This window comes from Balaenoptera ricei, chromosome 16 (genome assembly GCF_028023285.1).
Source record: "Balaenoptera ricei isolate mBalRic1 chromosome 16, mBalRic1.hap2, whole genome shotgun sequence".
In the NCBI taxonomy this organism is placed as follows: domain Eukaryota; kingdom Metazoa; phylum Chordata; class Mammalia; order Artiodactyla; family Balaenopteridae; genus Balaenoptera; species Balaenoptera ricei.
The window spans coordinates 39,573,887-39,592,340 of NC_082654.1; the positions used below are offsets into that span (position 1 = coordinate 39,573,887).

At 38.2% G+C, this 18,454-nt stretch overlaps 1 protein-coding gene across 16 annotated transcripts in view; it reads left to right on the top strand.

Annotated features, from left to right (window-relative positions):
• Window positions 1-18,454, top strand: part of SGMS1 (sphingomyelin synthase 1) — a 304,020-nt gene that overhangs the window by 231,104 nt on the left and 54,462 nt on the right. The window contains exon 1 of one of the 16 annotated variants that reach the window (XM_059899854.1): window positions 1,148-1,310. The exons of the other annotated variants lie outside the window; for them this stretch is intronic. The gene's annotated coding sequence lies outside the window, so the exon portion shown is untranslated. Of the gene's footprint in view, window positions 1-1,147; window positions 1,311-18,454 lie in introns of those variants that run through there. 16 annotated transcript variants of the gene reach the window in all.

The following is an 18,454-nucleotide window of genomic DNA, read 5'->3' on the forward strand; positions in this document are numbered from 1 at the left end:
AGATATCAGAAAAGGTCCACAGTCTCTGTAACTATCCCTAGTAATTAGGCTCAGAACTCAGTGCCTTTATCAAAGGGAATTTCTAGAACAGTGTATTATTGCTTAACCCACCTCCTTATCTGCCATTCGTGGAGTTTCTCAGATATTTCCTGACTTTCTTGTCTGCCTCTGGATCAAAAAAGGAAATGTAGAGCCAGTGAGGAAATAGTTAAAAAAAAAAAAAAAAAGAGAAAGGAAGAACAGAAAAAGAAACACAGAATAAAGCTTTAGTATGTATCTTTCCAATAAATGGGATGCGGTGTTTAGATTTTTATCATCCATCTAATGTAAGGTGTTCTTGCCTGTCACAGTTTGATCTTTTTGCCTCTTTTTTTTTTCTCTCCTATTGTTGACTTGACCTGGTTTCTTTACATAGAGAATCTGGAAATGTTTTCGTTCTTTGATGAAAGAGCTATGCGTAAAAGCCCCATTGCCTGGGGGGACTGTAGGGTGGGTAATATCTGGGTGTACTTTCAGGGTCAGGTCTTACCTTACTCAGGGAATGTTGTATGTGTGGGTAGGTTATTAAAGACATGGTGGTTTCACAATGTATGTGTATATCAACTCATCGTATTGTACAGCTTAAAAAAATTAAAAAAAATTAAGCAGTGGTAGCTCCAGTAGCTGTTGATGAATGCCTGAGGCTTGGTGGAAAGAACTTCTGTTTACTGTGAGTACTGGCTCTCTGATTAGCAGTTGTGTGTTTCATCCCACCACCCAACATAGATTTTTTGATGTATTTATTTTATTTTTATTTCTTTTTTCTGGGTGCCTTATGTTTTTTGTGTGTGTTCGTGTGTAATTTTCAAAACAAAAATTGGGTTCATACTAAATTATGGCTTAAAAAACATTTTATAATGACAATTTTTGAAAATGTGGAGTGACTAGTAGCACACTCTATATCCTTATCACCCAGCATTAACAACTGTCGGCTTTCTCTGATTCTTGTTCTACCTTTCCCTCTGCCCTACTTTGTTCAGGGTCAGGGGAGGGAGAGAGGGGGCCAAAGTAAATCTCAGACATCATACCATTTCCTTCCCAATACTTTGTTCTCATGTTTGTTATTCAATTATTTACTTTTTGTCTGTTGACTTTTCTTTCTCTTGTTACTGAAATAACTCTTGGACTGTGCCCTGGTGGAGTTATAAAGGTGCACTCTTCTGGAAGCACTGTCCTCTGCATGATGCTTGATGGGCTGGTCTTCAGGGATCCTGAGGAGGACAACCCTGCTGGTGTGAAGTTCATGGTCCAGTTACTAATAGAACCCAGAGGTATGACTGCTGCCTCCTTAGCCTGTAGAGTCAGGTGTAAGGCTAGGCCTTCATTGAGTGATGTTATGTTTAGAAGAAGTAGACCCAAATCTAAGTCATAATGATTTGTATTATTTATTAAACTCATACAGAAACCATAGCTTTGGATAAAACTGTCTAAATGATTGTGTCTAGATCCTATTTTGTTTCTGTAGTTACCTAGACAGGAAACTGTTGATATTACAATTTAATCATTTATAAATTTGCCATCCTTTGGGTAATATAATAATCTGTGCATCATTTCATGGTTTTGAAAGGTTTGTCATATTCAAGTCCAACAATAACATTGTGAGGGAGGAAAGATATTAAATTTCTGCCCAATTAATTCAAAAGAGAAGTTGAAAGATGGGAGGGGGTAGTCATTGACTTGACTTTAGGTCTGATGTCTCCTAGTCTAGAAGTCTTTCTGCTTTGGATGGTTTTTGAGTTGCTTTAGAATGTGTTGTGAAATTAGAACTTGCGTTTTCCTTTATACTTGAACATTTTTGTATCAAATGTTTGGGAAATTCACGCCACCTCGGATAAGGTCTTGGAGATGCTTGGGGAAGACTGTCCTCTTATTGGGTCTTATTCCAAGACGGGGCCAGGGCAGCAAGCACAGCGCTTTTGGAGCTGATTCCTAACACCACGGTCTCTCCCCCATGACATTGGTTTCCACCTCTCTCTAGTGCTATCCAAGACCCAGACCCAGACCCAGACCCAGACCATGACCATCACCATCTTTGCCTTCATGCACTGGTTACTTTTGTGACAGAGTGGAATTAATTTGATCCTAAAATCTCTGAAATTTTTCCTGGGGACTAGAGATACTTGATCCAGTAGAGAAATTGTTTGGACATTCCTTCACCCCTGTAGGAATTTGTACAGGCATCAAATTTCCCAGTTCCTCTTAAAACATCTAGACATGGATATTCTGTTGGCTTAAATTCCCTGAGGGAACAGAGTGATTCTTCAGAGCTGATGCTTCAGGAAATTTTTATAGTAGCAATCTAAAAATGTATATACTTGTTTCTCCCAGAGATACTTTCTTTTCTTTCACCAGTTAAAATTGGTTTCCTGCTGAAGTGTCTTGTCTGCTGCAGGTGTCTTTTGTAAAACATGATTTATGCGTTTGATTTATGGACATTACACATATATAAAGTATCAAGTGTTCTGAGTAAGAATTGAACATAATTTCAGTGCAGATATTTTAACCGATGTTTATTATTCAAGGAATTCTTTGTGTAAAATAGGATAATCTGATTTTAATATGAAGTTGCTTTGAAAAAATTAAGGGAAAGCCAAGCCAGCTAAAATCAGGAGGATGTGTATTATGGAAGATGTTAAACAATAGGCAGTACTGTTTTCAAACGTTTTTTTGTTTGTTTAACATCTTTATTGGAGTATAATTGCTTTACTGTGTTGTGTTAGTTTCTGCTGTATAACAAAGTGAATCAGCTATATATATACATATATCCCCATATCCTCTCCCTCTCACTCTCCCTGTCCCATCCCTCTAGGTGGTCACAAAGCACTGAGCTGATCTCCCCGTGCGATGCAGCTGCTTCCCACTAGCTATCTGTTTTACATTTGGTAGTGTATATATGTCATGGCTACTTTCTCACTTTGTCCCAGCTTACCCTTCCCCCTCCCTGTGTCCTCAAGTCCATTCTCTACATCTGCGTCTTTATTCCTGTCCTGCCCCGAGGTTCAGCAGACCTTTTTTTTTTTTTTTTAGATTCCATATATATGTGTTAGCATACGGTATTTGTTTTTCTCTTTCTGGCTTACTTCAATCTGTGTGACAGACTCTAGGTCCATCCACCTCACTACAAATATCAAACATTGTTAATCAAAACAGTTGGTTAACCACATGTTGTCATACCAAGGTTCTGGTCTTATCAAATAAATAAAAGACACAGATCTGCAATGAGTGCATTAACCAATATTCAAATGGTGCAGCCAAAATAATTACTAAAGTGCTTACAAATAGTTTTGTTTATAAAAACAAAAAGCTTCATACAAAGTCTAATGAGATACAGGGCTTGTTAGAGGTTTTATGTTTTGTGGGCATAGCTGGACTAAGCATTTCTGCAAATGGGTGTGAGCCTCCAGACCCAGACAAGCTATGGGAGGGCTTTTGTTTGGGGGAGCCGGTAGTAGCTGTGTGCATGTTGGGTGGAGGTGGGGAGAAAGACACACAGAAAGACTTCAGTCAAATCTTAGGCTCTCACTGAGAAACTGCTCTCACAGCCTGGTCTCAGCTTTGCTAGTCTTTGCTGTGTGATCTTGGGTAAAGCACTTGCTTTGATGACACCAGTTTGTTTAGAATTTGAAGATTCAGCTAGAATCTAATTTTACAATCGGGGTGCTTAAGTTCCCCCATATGTGAGGTAGTAGGTCAAGAGGTGTGAAGTAACATGATAAACACATATTTCTTAAAGATTTGGGCAAAGAAAGTGGTTTTTGTATGAATATAACCATTATTATAGAGAATATAAAAATACAAAATTTACATGTAACTTTAAGGTCAACTAAACATTAAAAATTGTCCTTCTTAAAAAGTCTGTGCATCCAGACTTTTGAGTGGCTATGTTTATCCTCTCTCTGCCCACAGGAGTCTTGGGAGAAAATGTTCAGAATGGTGGTTGATATCTTTGCCAGTTGCTAGATGCAATCTAAAATCTTCTTTCACTCTTAATTTATATTTACTCTTCCTCTTATAAGAGCCAATCATGATCACTTTCCTTGTCAGTAATCAAGTGTTTTTGTTCTTTTGTCCATGTATGCAGTAGGTGACTTAGAACAGGGTGTGTCCTGTGAGCAGAGTAATTCCTATTATATTGGAAGAGATAGTCTCATTTGTTTCATTCATTCTGTAATATCCATGGAGTGCCAACTCTATGCTAGGCACTGTTTTGGGCTTTTAATAAGTCCATTTTCTCTGTTTCAGTATTTAACTCTGCTAATATTTTGAGTAGATAATATATTCACATGGTTCCATGTTCAAATGGTAAGAAAGGATGTACAGTGACAAGTATACTTCTCTTCCTTGCTACCCATCTCCACTCCCTGGAGTCAGTTCATATTGACTATTTTGAAGCTTTCAAGTCATATTTTATGTATATATTAGCAAATATGTATATATCTCCTTCCTTCCCTCTCTTTTAGACCCATGGTATTATACAGTACGTGTGAATCTGCTCCCTTGCTTTTTTCATTTAACAATTATATTTGCATTTTTTTAAAGCCCTGAAGCATGTACATCAGACTCTTAACACTAGTTGTTTCTAAAGGATGGAGTTGAGGAAGCTTGCTTGCCCTCCCTTCCCTGCTCCCTCCCTCCCTCCCTCCCTCCCTCTCTTCCTTCCTTCCTTCCAGTCTAATTTGAATGTACTTCTGTATCGTTTGAATCTTTTATAAGGAGAATATATTGTTTTTGTAGTAAGGGGGAAAGTCCTTTTTGAAGAAAGAAAGAAATACCTTTGCCTAAGTGGTTGAGGAAAGTGAAACTGTGTGGAACTTCCTTCTCTAGGAAATTTACCCCCTGATGTGACCCACTGCCTTGTAGACGTGATTTGTGTTGAGGAATTGTCTCTGTGGTACACGCAGGTGGCGCCCTGGAGCGCGAGGGGCACTCCGGGAAGGAGGACCGTGTGCGCAGCTCAGGCTCCGCATCAGGCTCGAGCCCTGGTGTTGTCTCCCAGCTGATGGAGGCAGGCTGGACAGTGGACGTGTTAGCTTGGGCAGAGGGCGGAGGGGGTGGGAGACCCTCATGTTAGTTAGGGGCCTCTGCAGTGGTGGAGTGTTTGACCCAGAAGTACGCTCCTGAAGCCGCGCGGAAAGAAGAGAGACGAATTTGTCGGTAACAGGGCTTGTGGTGACAGTACACCTCATTTTAAGGAACTGAAAACATGTTCCAGAGTCTTCTCTCGGCTTTACCCCATGGTTTAAAGGGAAGGGACGGCTTCCCACTAGGAGGCGTACTGCTCAGTAGTGGAGCACACAGACATTGGAGCCCAGTGGAGGAGCCCTGCTCCAGCGTGTGACCTTGAGCGCCTCACCTCACTTCTGGGGCCTAGGTCCTCACCTGTCAATAGGGATTCTTCACCCTTTTCGTAGGATTGCTTTGATTTCAATGAGCTTATAGTGTAAAAAGCTTAGGTCCTGCTAAACTCTCAGTAATGTTAGCTAGGAGGCGGAGCAGGAGGGTGAGAATGCAAGTGAGTAATGGACCTTCCCTCTCACACGGGGGCCAGAAGCGTGCTGAGAAAAGACCTTGGACTCTTGATCCCGCTTAGTTCTCTGCTTAAACCGCCCTCTGAAAATTCAGTGCTCTTCAAAGTCGTTTCTGGATCACTTGAGCCAGTGGTCCTCGTCCCGGCCTGGGAGCCAGAGCATCAGTCTCCATCTGGCAGATTGGTGTTCTCAGAGAACTACACATGCAGGTTATTTTACCTCTGTGGCATACAGGTTCCCACTTTGGCATAGAGAGAACTTGGTGGGTGGCTGTTAACTTCCTGGACTCTGAGGTACGGATGCTGTAGGGCTTGGCTGGTAATAATAGTATCCTGTAGAAGACTGTTGTATCACATTATTGATTTTCTAGTTATCAATACTTCAACACTTAATGATGCTCTAATGCCTTTGTAATCAACATCTAAGCTCTATGGAGTAATACAGTACATATTTATTACTCTCTCATGTCTATGAATAATAATGTGGTTTTCCAAAGCTGAGGTTAAATCCACAAAGGCTGTGGTGCACTAGTTTTATGATCCTTCATATGGTCTGACGGAGAAGTGTTTAAAATCCAGATGCCCCCCAGGATTAATTTTACATTTACTTTATTTTTGGTTTCTTTAGGGTTAGGCTTATATTTTAAAAGGAGGGATATACTTTAACTACCGTATGTTATGTGTGTCCTAGAATTGCCCTCCTAGCTGTCTACACCTGAGTATAACAGCTGAGGCAGCCGCAGAAAAAAAAAGTTTGATGTCCTATGTCACAGCCTAAAAATCCCTGCAAGAGATCCCAGCAAGCAGAGGGTAATGATTTTACAAGAGAGAACAAATGAGGGAGAAACCTACATGGCATATAGCAGGGAATTGGTTCTTGCATCATGGGGTTAATGTGTCAGAAATCAAGCACGAATGCCTTCATGTTCTCTGGCTGTACTTGCAATGCCAGTTTTTGCAATGGAAAGATGAGATGGAGTTAAGAGGGATGTGCTGTTGGCTCTTCCATGCCGTCCCCCCTCATCTGACATCTTTCCAACCTACTCCCACAATGCTCCAACCCACTTTTTTCCCCCAGATCTCAGATTTCTTTATCTTAAGCCATAGTGATTATTTTGCAGAAAAAATAGTAACTTACTTAAAAAGTAATAATAGTGATTGATTTCATGGAACATGCATAAATTGCAGGCACTGAGTGCTTTACATATTTCATTTCATCTTCTTAACTTTATAACAGCTTCTTAACAGCTTTACAGGTAGTTTTGTCTTTACTGGACACTGCGGGAACTGGGGAAGTTAAAAAACTTGTCCATGGTCACATGACAGGAACCAGTAAAATGGGCATTGGAACCCAAGTCTACCTAATTCCAAAACTTCTGTTCTTAGTTTGGATTTTACCGTAACAATAGCTGCCACTTGTTAAAGACATGTTCTAGAACCACCGCGTACAAAAACAACTTTCTGAGGTTACCAACTTAAACAAGAGATCAGGTTAACATTACACCCGATATGACATATAAACATCATGTACCCTTTGACACGATGTACTGAATAGGACACAACATCACTTCTGGGTATTCCTGCCAAAAATGTATAACTTTAATCATGAAAACATCTGAGAAACCCAAACTGAGAGACATTCTACAGAATAACTATTATTCTTCAATAGTGTCAAGGTCGTAAAGGCAAGGAAAGATTGGGGAACAGCCATGTATTGGAGGAGATTAAGGAGACATTATAACTAAAATATTGTGGGAACAGAAAGAGGACATCGGGGAAAATTGGTGCAATTCAAATAAGATCTGTTTTTAAGTTAATAATATTATAACATTGTTAATTTCCTGACTTTGATAACCGTGCTATGGTTATCTAAGTTGTTAACACAGGAGAAATGGGGTGAAGGGTATACCTCAGTTTTCTGTTCTGTTATTGCAGCTTTTATGTAAATCTAAAATTATATCAAAAGAAAAAGAAAAAAATGTTTTAAGCCAGCTGAGGTCGATATTAATTCTCATTTTAGAGATGAGGCAACAAGAGATTCAAATGTTAGGTAACTCACCTAAGATCATACAAGTGGTAGTTATTATTAGTGAAGGAAGGAGGAAGAATTTAACCCAGTCTTAGAGATTCCAAAGCTCATTTTAATCACTATGCCATGTGGCTGCCTCATGTTTAAATATGTGTGTTCAAAACATTAGCCCTGAGCCAAACTCCATCCCCATTAGACACTCCTTATACTGGGAGAAGAAGAATAACAACTTTGTGCCTGTTGAAAAAAAGCAATGTGTATATTTCATTACTATTATTAAATTATATGATATATTGATATATGTTTTGTGTATATATAGAGCAATATTAATAGAGAATTTTATATTTAAGGCAATTTAAAAATCACATGACACAGCCAAATCAAAGTTATATAAATTTTTACCAACAAAAATGAAAACTATTCATTATAAAGCTGTTCTGATTTTTTTCAAATAATTTCTACGTCCTGCATCTCCAAATTATAAATACCATGTTTCTGTCTCTTCTTGCTACCCGGCTCTCTCAAACTTTTCTCTATAAATATCATTGGCACAAGTGAAGCTTATACTGTTTAATGCAAAAGATACAAGAAGAAAACCATCATTTTGTCTTACTAGAAACTGATATTTTGGAAAAATGAGTAGATTGTTTTAAAAGTTCAGGCCAAAGAGGAGAATGCAAAAAAAAAAAAAAAATCATCTATAAAATGTTTAAATCTTGATAAAATATAATTACAATGAAAGTCTTTTTAACTTTAAAAGAAAAACAGAAGTGGATCATTTGGCTCTGTTCAAGTCTAAATAACTTAGTGATAAATTCTGGAAAATTCTTTGATGTAATAGAATTGTAGCACTATTTCAGTGCTAAAGATCTAACTTGAGATCACTTACTTTCTGAGCCTCACCTGCAAAATTGGTACAATAAACTTACCCAAAATTTTTGCTTCAAGAATTGGATAATTTTATAGTTTATAAAGCACCTTCACATAAGAGATTTAAGCATTCATTTTTTTTAAAGTTTTTTTTTTCCTTCTTAATAAGAATCTATTGTACTGTTGATTTTAACTCCTGAAGTTAATAACCTGCTTCTGAAGACTTTGACCTTTGTTATTTTGATTTATATGTATTAAGTGTTTCACAGAAATGCAGAAAACAAGTTGCTCTTTGCCAAGAAGTTACACCAACCAGCATACTGTGGTGCTATTTTTAATAGTATGTAATTCCTGTGGCCGTTTGATAAAATCAGAAGCTCATAAAATGAAGCCCAGAGTGACAGACCGAGGAAGTCCAGTTTCATGAGACCAGAGCTATTTCCAGGGGTTCTTTGAGAGGAACTCTAACTTGGATCTGTCTGCTAAATTTAGTCTGCCAGCTCCACAGTCGCTCCTCTCAGTTTCTGTTGATAACAGAGGACAAAGGTTGTGTCTGGGGGTTTTCAGCAGGAGGTGGGTGGGGAGAGGGCAAGTGTGTGTGTGTAATTGAGGGAGGGCATCCACTTTTAAAACAGCTATTTATTTATTTATGTTTGTTTATTATAGCCTTGTATTGATTAGAAAAATAATATGTTCATTATAATGAATTTTGAACTGTAAGAAGATAAGTAGAATTGTTAAGTCACCAGAGGTAACTGTCATCAGTTTGGTGTGTAGACCTAAAGTCTTATCTTCTGTGCGTAATGTATTCTATCTGCGATACAGTTATCACAAAACCATGATCATGCCATATATATATATACTGAACAGAAACTTGCTTAAAATTTGCAATATAGAATATCACATGCATTCTTCCACATCATTGAACATTTTCCAAGAAGATTTAAATTATAATTTTGTGGAATTACTTATAAGGGTACTGATTCATTTAGTCGCTTTCTTATTGTTGAACCTGTGGACTCCTTTCTTCCCCCTGACATTGGTGCCGACTGAAACCCACAGGTCAAAAGTCAATTAACTGTAATCCCAATTCTTAATTCCCAAGTTTAGTACCATGTAAAAGCTACCTAATATGAAAGGTATATATACGTGTATCCATCTAACAATCTAATTTTATCTAATAGTTTTAACCTGGTAGTACCAGAGAATTAAAAAGAAGAAGAGGAAGATGAAGACCTGTCTCCTACCCATGTGCTTTACAGGTGGAGAGCAGGGTTGCCTGAAATGCCACTTTCTTCTTCGTCACACTGTACAGCAAAGGGATGTGAACATTTAGCAAGTGATGGGTTAGGAACCGCCCCATGTCCCCTTCCACACTGCAGTTAAGCCCCTGCAAGGTGGATGGGAAAAAGACAAGAGGCAAAGACAGACGGATTCATCAGGGCCACGCAGAGCTGCCTTACCCCACCTGGGCCTGCGGCAGGGCCACTCATGACTCTGTTCAGCTCAGCGGCTGAGCATGGTTGGCTTTTTGTTTTTAACATTTTTAAAAATTCGTGGCAAAATATACATAACATCACTTTTACCATTTTAACCATTTTAAGTGAACAATTTAGTGGTATTAAGTATATGCATTTCTTGTACAACCATCACCAGTGTCCATCTCCAGAACTTATCACCCCAAACTAAAGCTCTTTAATTGTTTTTTAAATGTTAAAATTCAGAACAAAAACAGGGTCCTAGGGGCAAAGCAATTTGATTTGAAGTAAACTGCAAATAGGGATGGAGGAAACTCACATGAGGACTTTTCCCCGCTGTCCCTTCTCTCTCCACTTCCGATTACTTTCTTAAAGACAAAATCTGTGGTCATGGCAGCACCACACTTCTGCATAGGTAGTGCTCCCAGAGTCCTTTGCTCTTGTTTGCACCTCAGTACACTTTCCCAGAATGGCTTGTTCAGAACACTCTTCTCAAACTGTTTTACATTCCATGGGAATCAGACAATACTGTTAAAATTCTGTTATATATTTGCTTTAATGTTCATTTGTTTGAAAAAAAATTGCCAGTACATTAAATATCTGTTTTCATGGATATTGTTGCCTAGGACAAGACAGTGTTTTGTGTTTTTTTTTTTAAATTTTATTTCATTTATTTTTTTATACAGCAGGTTCTTCTTAGTTATCCATTTTATACATATTAGTATATGTATGTCAATCCCAATCTCCCAATTCATCACACCACCACCCCCGCCCCACGGCTTTCTCCCCTTGGTGTCCATATGTTTGTTCTCTACATCTGTGTCTCAATTTCTGCCCTGCAAACCGGTTCATCTGTACCATTTTTCTAGAATCCACATATATGCGTTAATATACGATATTTGTTTTTCTCTTTCTGACTTACTTCACTCTGTATGACAGTCTCTAGATCCATCCACGTCTCTACAAATGACCCAATTTCGTTCCTTTTTATGGCTGAGTAATATTCCATTGTATATATATACCACATCTTCTTTATCCATTCGTCTGTTGATGGGCACTTAGGTTGCTTCCATGACCTGGCTATTGTAAATAGTGCTGCAATGAACATTGGGGTGCATGTGTCATTTTGAATTATGGTTTTCTCTGGGTGTATGCCCAGTAGTGGGATTGCTGGGTCATATGGTAATTCTGTTTTTACTTTTTTAAGGAGCCTCCATACTGTTCTCCATAGTGGCTGTATCAATTTACATTCCCACCAAAAATGCAAGAGGGTTCCCTTTTCTCCACACCCTCTCCAGCATTTGTTGTTTGTAGATTTTCTGATGATGCCCATTCTAACTAGTGTGAGGTGATACCTCATTGTAGTTTTGATTTGCATTTCTCTAGTAATTAGTGATGTTGAGCAGCTTTTCATGTGCTTCTCGGCCATCTGTATGTCTTCTTTGGAGAAATGTCTAGGTCTTCTGCCGATTTCTGGATTGAGTTGATTGTTTTCTTAATACTGAGCTGCATGAGCTGTTTATATATTTTGGAGATTAATCCTTTGTCTGTTGATTTGTTTGCAAATATTTTCTCCCATTCTGAGGGTTGTCTTTTCATCTTGTTTGTAGTTTCCTTTGCTGTGCCAAAGCTTTGAAGTTTCATTAGGTCCCTTATTTTTGTTTTTATTTCCATTACTCTAGGAGGTGGATCAAAACAGATCTTGCTGTGATTTATATCAAAGAGTGTTCTTCCTATGTTTTCCTCTAAGAGTTTTATAGTGTCTGGTCTTCCATTTAGGTCTCTAATCCATTTTGAGTTTATTTTTGTGTATGGTGTTAGGGAGTGTTCTAATTTCATTCTTTTACATGTAGATGTCTAGTTTTCCCAGCACCACTTATTGAAGAGACTGTCGTTTCTCCATTGTATATCCTTGCCTCCTTTGTCATAGATTAGTTGACCATAGGTGCATAGGTTTATCTCTGGGCTTTCTATCCTGTTCCATTGATCTATATTTCTGTTTTTGTGCCAGTACCATATTGTCTTGATTACTGTAGCTTTGTAGTATAGTCTGAAGTCAGGAAGTCTGATTCCTCCAGCTTCTTTTTTTTCCCTCAAGACTGTTTTGGCTATTCGGGGTCTTTTGTATCTCCATACAAATTTTAAGATTTTTTCTTCTAGTTCTGTAAAAAATGCCATTGGTAATTTGATAGAGATTGCATTGGATCTGTACATTGCTTTGGGTAGTATAGTCATTTTCACAATATTGATTCTTCCAATCCAAGAACATGGTATATCTCTCCATCTGTTTGTATCATCTTGAATTTCTTTCATCATTGTCTTATAGTTTTCTGCATACAGGTCTTTTGTCTCCCTAGGTAGGTTTATTCCTAACTATTTTATTCTTTTTGTTACAGTGGTAAATGGGAGTGTTTCCTTAATTTCTCTTTCAGACTTTTCATCCTTAGTGTGTAGGAATGCAAGAGATTTCTGTGCATTAATTTTGTATCCTGCGAATTTACCAAATTCAGTGGTTAGCTCTAGTACTTTTCTGGTGGCATCTTTAGGATTCTCTATGTATAGTGTCATGTTATCTGCAAACAGTGACAGTTTTACTTCTTTTCCAATTTGTATTCCTTTTATTTCTTTTTCTTCTCTGATTGCCGTGGCTAGGGCTTCCAAAACTATGTTGAATAAGAGTGGTGAGTGTGGGCAACCTTGTCTTGTTCCTGATCTTAGAGGAAATGCTTTCAGTTTTTTACCATTGAGAATGATGTTTGCTGTGGGTTTGTCGTATATGGCCTTTATTATGTTGAGGTAGGTTCCCTCTATGCCCACTTTCTGGAGAGTTTTTGTCATAAATGGATGTTGAATTTTGTCAAAAGCTTTCTCTGCATCTATTGAGATGATAATATGGTTTTTTTCTTCAGTTTGTTAATATGATGTATCACATTGATTGATTTGCGTATATTGAAGAATCCTTGCATCCCTGGGATAAATTCCACTTGGTCATGGTGTATGATCCTTTTAATGTGTTGTTGGATTCTGTTTGCTAGTATTTTGTTGAGGATTTTTGCATCTATATTCATGAGTGATACTGGTCTGTAATTTTCTTTTTTTTCAGTATCTTTGTCTGGTTTTGGTATCAGGGTGATGGTGGCCTCATAGAATGAGTTTGGGAGTGTTCCTTCCTCTGCAGTTTTTTGGAAGAGTTTGACAAGGTTGGGTGTTAGCTCTTCTCTAAATGTTTGATAGAATTCACCTGTGGGGGCTTCCCTGGTGGCGCAGTGGTTAAGAATCCGCCTGCCAATGCAGGGGACACGGGTTCGAGCCCTGGTCCAGGAAGATCCCACATGCTGTGGAGCAACTACGCCCGTGCGCCACAACTACTGAGCCTGCACTCTAGAGCCCGTGAGCCACAACTACTGACACCTGTGAGCCACAACTACTGGGGTCCATGTGCCTGGAGCCCATGCTCCACAACAGGAGAAGCCACCGCATTGAGAAGCCCACACACCCCAACGAAGAGCGGCCCCCACTCGCCGCAACTAGAGAAAGCCCGCGCGCAGCAACGAAGACCCAACACAGCCAAAATAAATAAAATTATTTTAAAAAAAAAAAAAGAATTTACCTGTGAAGCCATCTGGTCCTGGACTTTTGTTTGTTGGAAGATTTTTAATCACAGTTTCAATTTCATTCCTTGTGATTGGTCTCTTCATATTTTCTGTTTCTTCCTGGTTCGGTCTTGGAAGGTTACACCTTTCTAAGAATTTGTCCATTTCTTCCAGGGTGTCCATTTTATTGGCATAGAGTTGCTTGTAGTTGTCTCTTAGGATGCTTTGTATTTCTGCGGTGTCTGTTGTAACTTCTCCTTTTTCCTTTCTAATTTTATTGATTTGAGTCCTCTCCCTCTTTTTCTTGATGAGTCTGGCTAATGGTTTATCAATTTTGTTTATCTTCTCAAAGAACCAGCTTCTAGTTCTGATGATCTTTGCTATTGTTTTCTTTGTGTCTGTTTCATTTATTTCTGCTCTGATCTTTATGATTTCTTTCCTTCTACTAACTTTGGGTTTTGTTTGTTCTTCTTTCTCTCGTTCCTTTAGGTGCAAGTTTAGATTGTTTATTTGAGATATTTGTTGTTTCTTGAGGTAGGATTGTATTGCTATAAACATCCCTCTTAGAACTACTTTTGCTGCATCCCATAGGTTTTGGATCATCGTGTTTTCTTTGTCATTTGTCTCTAGGTATTTTTTGATTTCCTCTTTGATTTCTTCAGTGATCTCTTGGTTATTTAGTAATGTATTGTTTAGCCTCCATGTGTTTGTGTTTTTTATGTTTTTTTCCCTGTAATTCATTTCTAATCTCATAGCGTTGTGGTCAGAAAAGATGCTTGATATGATTTCAATTTTCGTAAATTTACTGAGGCTTGATTTGTGACCCAAGATGTGATCTATGCTAGAGAATGTTCCATGCGCACTTGAGAAGAAAGTGTAATCTGCTGTTTGTGGATGGAATGTCCTATAGATATCAATTAAATCTATCTGGTCTACTGTGTCATTTAAAGCTTGTGTTTCCTTATTAATTTTCATTTTGGATGATCTGTCCATTGGTGTAAGTGAGGTGTTAAAGTCCCCCACTATTATTGTGTTACTGTTGATTTCCTCTTTTATAGCTGCTCGCAGTTGCCTTATGTATTGAGGTGCTCCTATGTTGGGTGCATATATATTTATAATTGTTATATCTTCTTCTTGGATTGATCCCTGATCATTATGTAGTGTCCTTCCTTGTCTCTTGTAACATTCTTTATTTTAAAGTCTATTTTATCTGATATGAGTATTGCTACTCCAGCTTTCTTTTGATTTCCATTTGCATGGAATATCTTTTTCCATCCCCTTACTTTCAGTCTGTATGTGTCCCTAGGTCTGAAGTGGGTCTCTTGTAAACAGCATATATATGGATCTAGGACTAGACAGTTTTAAAAAAGAAGGCAGAGTACAAGCCAATTTGAAGAACACTGTTAAATAAATAATTGTCCAGGTAATATGGCTGGTAAATTGGGGCACAAATAAGTAATGTTTGGGAAATGGGTTCTGAATGGTCCTTGAGAAGGCCACACATCACTCCATTGCAGCCTCTGGCAGCAGGATGAAGCCAGGTAGGCAGTGACCTGTAGATGTCTCTACAGATTCTGCTAATGGGCTGGTTAGGAGCTCAAGGGCCTGGAGAAACTGGGAAAGTCCCTGCCTCTTTCTAGTCTGGGTTCCCGGGAACATGCTCCAGACCTGGGTAGCCCCATTTCTATAATTGTGTTCTTCTTCGGGTCATGTTTTTACTGCTTGCAAGATCAGAAAGAGAGAAGATTAAAAAGTCTGCATTGTAGAACCCTGTCTCTATTCAAATTGTGGATAAAAAGAGAAAGGTTTAGTTTGGTGACCATGTCGGTCTTGGTTGGTGGAGCTTTCTGAGGAATGCCCACGCTGGGTGAGTCTGCTGTGAATTTTGACACTTACGCAAGCATCAGGGTTAAGGATGAAGGATGGTCTCAGCTCTAGGACAGAACAGCAGTGCCTGCCAGGGGCTTCGGAAGGGAGCAGGGAGCTGCTCTCCTGATCCTTCTTCCCTTCTGTTTTTCTTTACTTTTATGTTCACCAGAACTGCCACTGCCAGCAAGGTTGGGGCAGGTCCCAAGCAACATGGGTTTTCAAAGAGGGAGAGGAGTAGAAATCCCAAGAAGATACAGCTGCAAGAGAAGGTGCATTTCATGACCTCCTAGCTTGGGCAGCTGATCCCAGATGGACATTTATATTTTAAAAGACATGTGTAACTCTGGACTTGAGAATTCTTTGGTAGTCATTTTTCCCTTCCCTCTTCTTCTCTTTCTCCTTTTCCTCTTGCATTCTCTCTAATCTTTTTAAGTACAGACTGATATGTGATTATTGCATATACACCGTGTATAAACAAGTGAAATTCCCTCACCCACTCCAGTTCTCCATCCCTGTTCCCCCATAGCCTCTGTGTTGTATATACTTCCAGACTTTCTATGCTTATACATACATATACACATTTACAGCAAAATATACACATTTTACTACACAGGCACCTTTATCAGGTAAGCCATGGAGCCTGCCTTGAAATATATACATTTTAAAATGAAAATAATATGTATTTCTGTATCACAGACACATCGCTATCTACAGATACACCTCATTCTTTCCTACACCTCGTTCTTTGAAATGACTGCATGGTGTTCTGTTGTGAGGAGGTACCACATTTATTTATCCATACCACAATGAAGGATGTTTAGATGCATTTGGAAATTCTGCTGTGTGAACAGGGCTGCAGGGAACATTTTTGAACGTATGTCTTGACTCAGTTGTTAATATTTCTGAAGCAAGATTATTAGAAATGGAATTTCTGGAGCATAAAGTATGTTACAGATTTTGATAAGTAGTGTCACATTGCCTTACGTAAAGGTTGTGGCAGTATTAACTAATTTTTTTAAATTGTTTTTGCCTTTACTGAATCTTAGCATATATTATTTATACTTACCTCCTGTTTCATACTTTGAGCACTTTTTGTTCCATATATCCTACCTTAGCATGTTCTCTTTGCTACGCTACTGGATTATGAATTGTCATTGTCAGGGATACATAGTGCTTTAAGAGTAGGTGCTCAATACAATAATGAGCTTTAGAAACAAAGATAAATAATTCCACTCCTTCATTCACTCATGCATTCAACAAATATTTATTAAGAGCCTCTTCTGTGCTAGATGTTATACTAGTCCATTGAAGGTTTTAGGTCTGGCTTATTTATTTTTACTCAAGTTTGGAGTATTTCTGAATAAAAGTTTCCAATTAGTTCACAGATACTTCTTGGAATATTATGGGTCTTATGCTGTAATGGATTGGATAGGGGCAGAGAAAACGTGCCAGCAAAGATTCTTTGCCAGAGCATATGGTAGGATGGAATTGCAATTTACTAAGCTGAAGAAGGCATGCAAGAGGAGTAGGTTTGGAGAAGAGTCGGAATTTGGTTTTTGGTCATTTTAACCTGGTTAAGCAGGAACAGTGCTGTATGTGTCCCAGTTTCCCAGAATGCCTGTGACAATGCTTTATGCATAGTAGGTGCTTAATAAATGTTTGGTTTTATTTGGATTCAGTGATTTGGCTTTTATTAATATGTCTAATTTTCAGTCCTTAGCTCTTCAGTGCTCGCTTTGTTTATGCCAAAAAGAAAAGCTCATTAGGAATATAAATAGAAGATAAATTTGGGCTGTGTCTTCAGTGAAGTTGATGTGCCTCTCGCCTTTCCAGAGTGCTTTGGTAATAGGCTCCCTGAATGCTGATCATCAAGTTCCTTCAATGAACAGGATCTCTATAATATATACTTAGCTCTATACAAAAAGAACTTAATTTAGATATGCGGATCTTTTATTATGTATGTAGTTTAATTCTTCTAGCGTAGGTGTGGAACACGATCAAACATGGAATGGACACCCATGGGACTTCCACTGTTATTTTATGGTAAGAATGTAGTTTTCAGAAATAATCTGGAAAGCCATTGTTGGCGTATTAGGGGCTAAATTTTACCCCTCCCCATTACTGAGACACTGAGAGTTTCTTTTCCCCTAGATGTAGTACATAATTGTTCTTAGTCACTTTTCCCATTTCGATCTTCATGACTGGTGTTTGGTTCTTCTACAGATCAAATCCATATTTTCCCTTGCTCTTTGTTTCTCTTTTATACTGAAATAACTTGTGGCATTTGCAAGTTAAATTCTTTGATCTCACAGTTTACATCTTTAGATCATTTGACAAGATTCTGAAATTCTTTTAATGAGTTATGTCACCTTTTCAGGTTATGATAACATAATGTTCTCATTGTATGTGAAACTGACATTTTGTCAAGTGGTTTAGGTGTTAATGCATACAGAATTTTGAAAAGAAATGAGCACTACATGATCTGAGCATTAAAAAACGCAACTCAGGACAGTGATACTTACAGTTCTATTTTAGTGGCCAGGGCCTATTGAGGAATGAATAATTAGGGACATGGCATCTCCATGCCATGTTGCTTAGATGTGCCTATATTATTGTTCCAACCACTGTCTCAACAGCTAATGCAGATTAATGAACAACAAATCTATAAAGGATCTGGGAGTTATCGTACCTTCAGAAGCATGTTGAGAAACATCTGTAAGCTTTCATATTTAGGCTCTGTTTCTTACTGTGACACTCTTAAAAATCTGATTAAACATACTACTAAGGAGGATTTTGGTAACTTTGAAAAGTGTGAGGGCTTAATTTCGGGTGGAAAATGGCTGTGTACACAATTTGAAAAAAAAAAACAAGTATTTTTGCTTTAATTATTGTATAAATGTGAAGTTTTAAATTTTGTTTGAATACTTTTGGTTTTTCTGTTATAGCATTTACTCTGCATTTTCTTTTAATTTATTTATAACAAAGAATACAAATTAAGGAACCTCTCTGAGCCTTCTCTTTAGGCATAACAATTGGATAGCGATTCCTT